The 7,500-nt window shown below is 39.4% G+C and overlaps 1 protein-coding gene across 2 annotated transcripts in view; it reads right to left on the bottom strand.

The window, feature by feature from the left end:
* LOC137997809 (NLR family CARD domain-containing protein 3-like) overlaps window positions 1–7,036 on the bottom strand; it is a 203,030-nt gene extending 195,994 nt beyond the window's left edge. For both annotated transcript variants that reach the window (XM_068844070.1, XM_068844071.1), the window contains exons 1-2: window positions 6,888–7,036; window positions 6,692–6,802 (exon numbers count right to left, since the gene is read on the bottom strand). The gene's annotated coding sequence lies outside the window, so the exon portion shown is untranslated. The remainder of the gene's footprint in view (window positions 1–6,691; window positions 6,803–6,887) is intronic.
* Window positions 7,037–7,500: the final 464 nt, after the last annotated feature.

The raw sequence follows: 7,500 nt of genomic DNA, 5'->3' as shown, positions 1-7,500 counted from the left end.
GAGATAAAATCTGTAGAAATGCATTGGCAACGCAAGGGCATTTGGACTTAAAAAGTACATGTAGCACGCATTGGGTGCAAATAGGAGGGAATGGAGCATCTTAAAATAGAAGAAAAGCATTGTAAGGAATTAGTGTACTTCTTGAATCCATATTAAATTGCACATGATACAGTGAAAAATAATATTTTTAACTGTATCATGTGTAATTTAATATGGATGTACATGTATATTTCACTATGATTTAACCAACTGACCCCTAGGAGAGAGGATTACTTACTTTTACTCTGCATGGCTAACGCCAAATAAAATAAATGAAGGGGTAGTTTCTAAAGAAACTGTGGTGCTGCGTCGGTGGGGAAGTAGTATACAAAAATTTGGTTTTATCAATGGAGTTGATAATGTAAATTGGCCACCGTACAGAGATTCTAAAAGCTGACGTTTCGAGCGTTAGCCTTTCGTCAGAGCGAATCGAGGGATTATGGGTTACGTGTAGTTTTTATAGTAGAGTAGGAGCTACGCTATTGGTGGTAACATGGCAACGTGAAAAATAGGAATATATTAGTTAAATGAAAAGCGTTCGTTAATACCGTGAGGATTAAGGGTGCCGATTTGAAAGATGAATTTTTGTTCCAGATTCTTGCGGCTTTCCATCGTACCTAGATGTAGGGAAAGGCCGCAGATAGCCAAATAAAATACTTGCAAATTGGAGGCACTTTAGGTGTGAATGAGTTTGCCCAAAGGACTACTTGCTCGATTTATGAATTCAACGAATGGTTTCCAGTGTTGGGTGTCCTTTTAAGCACACTAACAGGGGTGTATTATAAAAAAAAACTCTAAATAAACATAACATTTCAGGGGCAGACTTTTCATGTATACATTGGTGAAATGTGAGACATCCAAAAGAAGTGCATTGTGTTCTGATGAATCACATTCAAAATGCAACATACAACACATTCCATAGGTGGAATTCAACAAATTCTGCAATGATTGGTTCGGAAAGCGGGCATAATTTTCTCATCCAACTTGCTTACGGGGGCTGTATCCTAGCCTTGGTTGCGTGAGCTTGTGTTGTGTGAGCTTGTGTTGCGTGAGCTTGTGTGATGTCCTTAAATTTCCATTTTTTTCGACACCAAATCCGTTTACAAAGAGAAGTTACTTTCTATTAGACAAGAGGTGTGGAAATAGAATTTTAAAAAAAATATTTCTTTTTAAAACGTTCAGTTTGTAAGTCGCTTTAATACTACAACTGCTATCAAGCATAATGCAAGTCAACAATTACAAATGAGATTTCAGAGAGGAAAAAAAATAAATTATAAGTTATTTACCAGCTAAAGGTACATGTAGGTCCGTATAGCGAAAAACTGTGACCTTGGTCTTGAAAATGCTGTCCTCGGCCCACCGCCTCAGGCAGCAATTTAAAGAATAAACTTTGTTCTCGTAGGATATTGTGCAACTAACTCAACTACGTATATTTTGTGGATGGACATACTGAATAATTAGGTACAGTGTAAGTAAATAAAGTCTTTATTTAACGAGGGTAGCATGAAATAGCATGTATAAAAACTAATAAACTAGTGGCCCTCATTACAAGATTAAAATAATTAATAATTAAGGCTTATGATAAAACTATTAACACTGTAAAACAATTTAGGTCTGCAGCACAATATTTACAATGAAACATGATTTTAAAATTGCTGATCTTTAAAAATCCTGTTCCAAAGAGAAATTTTAAAAGTCTTGAGAGCAGTGCTTGAAATTAGCAGCAGTCCGGTCAACCCAGACGACTAGAAGATTTACAGGGCGACTACTTTTTGGTAAAATGAAAAGGTTGGTTGTCCAAAAAAAAAACAACAACAACAACAACGGGCAATGCAGCCAAAAATAAAAAAAAAAGAAAATGTATTACATAAGCAGCACCAGACTCTCTCCACGGTTTTCTGTTGTCGATGTCTGATAGTAATTTGAAGTAAACAATTTTTAATTTGCCAAAGTTGAGCATTTTTCCATGTTTTGAATATATGTGGGCCCAGTGGCTTTTACAAAAAAATTGTCAGATAGGAAAATTCGCATGTAGCTTGTGATGAAGATCAAAAACTCCCTTTAATTTTGAAAAATGCTAAAACTTTTAAACCCAGAATTCCACAAAAGAAACACCAGGCACACACTTGGAACTACATTGTACATGTAAGGCCCACACAAGCTCCAACACCATGTTATTAAATTTCCCAATGGACCACCAAGCATTTACCAGGGCAACCAAATTTACTGGTTAAGTTGCCCGGCTTTTGAAATAGGGACAACCTCTTTTTTAATTTTTTTTTTATTTCGAACACTGCATGAGAGTCTCTGCTTTTCTCATTTGAAGAGGTAGCTTATTCCATTCCTGGAATGCAGTCACACTAAATGTTCTTCCACCTTCTGTTTCTCATTTCACTCAAGGGCAGGCTACATTGTGTTTTAAATTTAGCATATCTAGTCTGCCATGAATGAGTCTAACTGGTAAATACTAATAACCTTGTAAGCTAACTGTGCATGTCACCTTGCAAAAGCTTCTATGTGATAAAACACTTGGTTACAATAGCTTAGCGTTCTCAAAGAAAGGAAGCCATTTAACTTAAAATTGTTATTAAATAACTGAACAGAGGGTGCATAACTATCAGCACCAACAATGATTCTTGCTGCTCTCGTTTGTAGCTTTAAAACACGATCTAGATAATGTTTATCACAGTTTGCTCAGATAACACTTACATAATACATCACTGATCTAATAATAGCATTGTAAAAGAGAACTACAGTATATGCTTTATTTCCTGGCAATGTCCAATCTTTTTTAAAATTCCAATGCACTGGGATAGTTTCTTACATAACTTATCAACATGGGATTGAAATGTTAGTTCCCTATCAATTTCCAGACCTACATGTAAGAGCTTTGCACAGAAATAGTCATATCATTAGGGATTCTGTTGGAGAGACCCTTGTTACAAATGGTAAAAACTTTAGTTTTCTTCTCATTAAGTGGAAGCTTGGTGGCTGTGGCCAAATGAACCATTTCAGAAACTGTTGCATTTAAGGAAATTTGCAGACGATTTATATCCATCCAAATGACGGAACAACTTAATGTTGTGCTGTTACCATAAAGATCAGTGTTAGCAGAACTAACATGAAGAACACTGAAGGCAATGAAATTTAATTATTAAAATCTGGGGGAATACAGTCCTTATGGTCTGCTATCCCGGTGGGGCTCAGTTTGTTCTCCAACAGTTATGGCCCCTTGAGCGTCAAGCACATCTTTCGGAAGGTGTTTTGATGCAAACGAGTCAGTAAACTACCACCTGAGGTGACTCACAAGACTGCTATTGCATTGATCTACTGTACATTGTAGATCTATATTTATTAATTGACAACGCTTTCGCATCAAGCCAATAATGGTGGGCCTAAGTGTTGTAATTGATGGCTGTGACTAAAAGTGGGACGGGGACGAGGGACTTGGGACGTGGGGACGTGGGGACTCGGGGACGTGGGGACGTGGGGACGTGGGGACTCGGGGACGTGGGGACGTGGGGACGTGGGGACGTGTGAACTCGGGGATGTGGGGACGCATTTTTACCATTTGCTTAACTTTTCATCATGTTTCACAAAATCTTCGTCTGTTTATCGTAACTGCGTTGTACCCCGGTTTAAGTTCCTCGTTTCTATGATGTGAAACAGAGGTCTAGTAAATATATATAGTATAGTTTATTACTCGTCTTCATAAAAAGGTGACTTTCATTATACTACTATCAAGTTACATAGTGGAGTAATTTAGGTAAAACGAAGGGACAATTTGACATAGGCAACATCAGGAGCCCATCCTGGAGCGTGCAACTTCCATACAGCGTCTGTGCAACGGAGTTTTCACAAGTAGGTTTATTTTTAGACTAGCCCTTTCCCGCGAATTAGGTCAAAAAACAAAGTCAGTTACGGTACGGTGACCCTATGACGTTTCTTGTAATTGGTCACCGGGCTCCTGTGGGAGTCTCATTAGCGGGAAATTCAATCTAAAAATAACCTTACTTGTTAAAACGCCGTTGCACAAGTATAGTTAAGTTGCACGCTCCGGGTGATGGGCTCCTGGCAACATGAACGAAACGTTGGTATGACCATTTCTCAGATCATTTACAATTCCCCAAGTATATCGAGGCTTGAACATTTAAAAGTACTTCCACTTTCTGCATCCTAACCTTTTTATTTTAAATTATGCATTTCACTCGTAGTTGTCTGTCACGTCACATTTCTTGGGGGAAAAAATTCCGACAAAGTTTTACTTGAAACTGCTTAAGACTACCATTAACGTATAATTATACCTATCAATGTGATATCGTTCATTTTTATTGTGACCTCTATGTGATTTGACCTTTTTTTTTCTTTTAATTTTGATTTACCGTTGCCATTAAGATGGGCATATGATTTAAAGGCAGAGTGATAAAGCCTCGATAGGAGTACTACAGCAAAGTATCTTGATATAAGATGACTTTTCCATCCTCGTTTCCGATAAAATATTTCAATTGCTTTTAGCCGTTAAAATCACGTGACACATTTCAGATGAAAGAGGGAGTAGAAAGCAAAGTATGCAGATTTCAAGTTAACGTCGATTGGATAAATGTTTCCTTGTAAAACAAAAATATGCCAACTTATTCGCTTGGTCAAGCCTTAACACACAGAAGCGTTATTTAGCTTCTGGCCCGGAGACGGTACTTTAGGAATTTCTGGGTGGGGGATGTGCCGCTAGGACCTTGGAACCCTTAGCCTAAACCAGAGCTGGTTCAGGTGAACTTTGCTACCCCGTACCAGAGTAAACTCCCCAAACCCTCCCTATCCTAGAGTAACTGTTTTTCAGAAACTACTGAGGCCACTAGCACAGCCTAGCCAAAGCAAAACCTATACCACAATCGTTTCTCTCTCAAAAAATGATTTATTTATACTTGAAGGCGGTAGTTTCCAAAGAAACTGTGGTGCTGTGTCAGTGGAGAAGTAGTATACAAAAATTTGGTTTTATCAACTTTCCTTAGTCTAGATAAAATCTTCAACCAACTGGTCAGTTCCGTGAAAAATTATATCCAATTCTAGAAACAAACGCTCTGATTTATGTATCCTATCCTAGAGCAAAATGCTTGAAAACCATACCCGTCACAGCGGCACATACCTATATAGCTCATATATGGCAGTACCCCCCTCCCCCTCCTGGGGGGCTTCTGGCCCTCTGATGACGAACATTTTCGACAACATCAACGGTGACAACCCGAATCAAAGGTAACAAATTGAACAAGCGCCAGGAAAGATGCAGTCACAATGCCGCCAACAAGGACATTGGCACGATATTTAAACTTCAGTTACAGAGAAGGAGTCATAAGGCTCAAGTTTCTGAGCAACAACAACAACAAACGCTGCAACGTGAAATTTCAGCTGCAGTGTCAGCAATGGGCCATTAGGTCTTCTGCTTTGTTTCACATTCGAGCTCTGTGACGGGTGGCGAGAATGACTTTTGGAGAATCCAATTTTTGAATTTCGCTGTGTATTTAGCTGGTACTTGAAAAGCAAAATAACACAAGCAATTCAACTTTCTTGGCGATGTTGTCCCATTTCTGAAATTCTATACTTCGAAAATGTGTCGCCGCGTCCCCACATCCCCGAGTTCACACGTCCCCGAGTCCCTGAGTCCCCGAGTCTCCACGTCCCCACGTCCCCACGTCCCCTCGTCCCCACGTCCCCACTTCCCCACGTCCCCGAGTCCCCACGTCCCCGAGTCCCCACGTCCCCACGTCCCAACGTCCCCACGTCCCCGAGTCCCCACGTCCCAAGTCCCACGTCCCCGTCCCACTTTTCTAAGTCACAGCCGTAATTGATGGTGGGTTGAAATGAAAATTCAATCTTTGTCAATTGATTCTGATGTGAAGTTGTGACCATGCCATCATTTTATCTCGGGATATTTGGCACAGTTTGGTGGGCTCCCAAGAATGCAGTGTGCAGCCTTGGAAGTTTATAATATGGTGGACAATCGAAAAATTGAAAATTAAATGGCTCAAATTGTATTGGATCTGCAAAAAAAGCAAAGAGGAAGCAAACTACCCACAATGGCAATAAAGTAAGGCTTTTTAAATGAGAATTTTTTCATATAACTATCTTCTTAAGCCTTTCATCGTGTTTCCCAAACAAATCCTCATATTTTTTTCGGCCATGTTGGCTTCCCTTACACTGAGCTTGGGTTGCATGTGGTTTGAAAGTTATTCGACGAACAATTTGTCTGACATACGTAAAACCTACTGTTAAAGTCACTGTTAAATTGCAACGTGTGGAAAAAGGGGATGACAATTAATGAAGACGAAGAACCGACTTCGGAAAGACGCAAATACCTTTGACTACAGCTCTACTTTTTCTTTCGGTCTCACTTCCTTGTTGCTGTAAAAATACGATTATCATTACACAGTACTGCTCTATATTTGTAAGAAGAGCGACCTACTCTCGTTTTTTTCCAAATCCTACCATGCTTTATGCTTGAATAATACTCCAAATTATAATAGGTTAGAAATAAACACTAAACTGAACATAATCAAGGTTCTTTCCCAATGTAAATCATCGATTCAAGCGACTTTTACAACGTGAGTTTCTGTTTACGCTTACTGTAATTCTTGTGCAACAAAATGGTCTGTCTTACCTTTTCGACAACTCTCATTCCCTCAGGATTATTCGGTGTAACTTTTGCCCGATACAGTGCTTTTCGGTTCCCGCGGAGACAAATTAATGGTCCTGATGAGACGATAATCTTCTAAAAAGCGAACAAAAAGATGCAAGCACTTGATTGTACGTCCGCGTATTATGAGACCTTGTAAAGTCCCGCGAATCTCACTCACCTCATTCACTGAATGAACGACGTGTTTATCTTGATAAACCGACAATACGAAATGTATTTATAATTTTCAATTTGAAGGCTGCTTTCCAAATTTTGAAACGCCTGACAAATACGACGTTTTCAACCAACCCCTGTTTTCTTCCACCAACATGGCGGCGATGACGTCAGATGGAAACCGCCCATTGCCAACTAAGTACCTCGTGTAACACTGGGTATATTGCCCCGACTTAACTCAGTCGAGCCTCCCGTAAGCGGATACCCTCGGGACCAAGGGTAAGTGTTCGCTTACGGGAGGTTGAAAAAAAAAAAGTGCAATAGAGGGCATATAATACACCACAACAAGTCTTTTACATCTAAAGCTCTTTATTAAGAAAACCTGTAATTGTGTTTCAAGGTGTAGACAGGCCAAACACGACTCTTATTGAGTGGTCAAGATAGGACTTTCAAAGACCTCAGAACTTTGCTGTAACAAGTACATCTTTCAAAGAGCCCCCTTTTCTATATGAAATTAGCTAGGGGAGGGTTTTTAAAGAATTCTGTTAGTAAGGGCTGGTTTTGTAGAAGATGCCATTTGTTCATTAGAATATGTTTGAGATTGGGTTATGAAAGTTCCT

This window comes from Montipora foliosa, chromosome 3, assembly GCF_036669935.1.
Source record: "Montipora foliosa isolate CH-2021 chromosome 3, ASM3666993v2, whole genome shotgun sequence".
Lineage (NCBI taxonomy): Eukaryota > Metazoa > Cnidaria > Anthozoa > Scleractinia > Acroporidae > Montipora > Montipora foliosa.
This window is presented reverse-complemented; position numbering and strand designations above follow the sequence as displayed.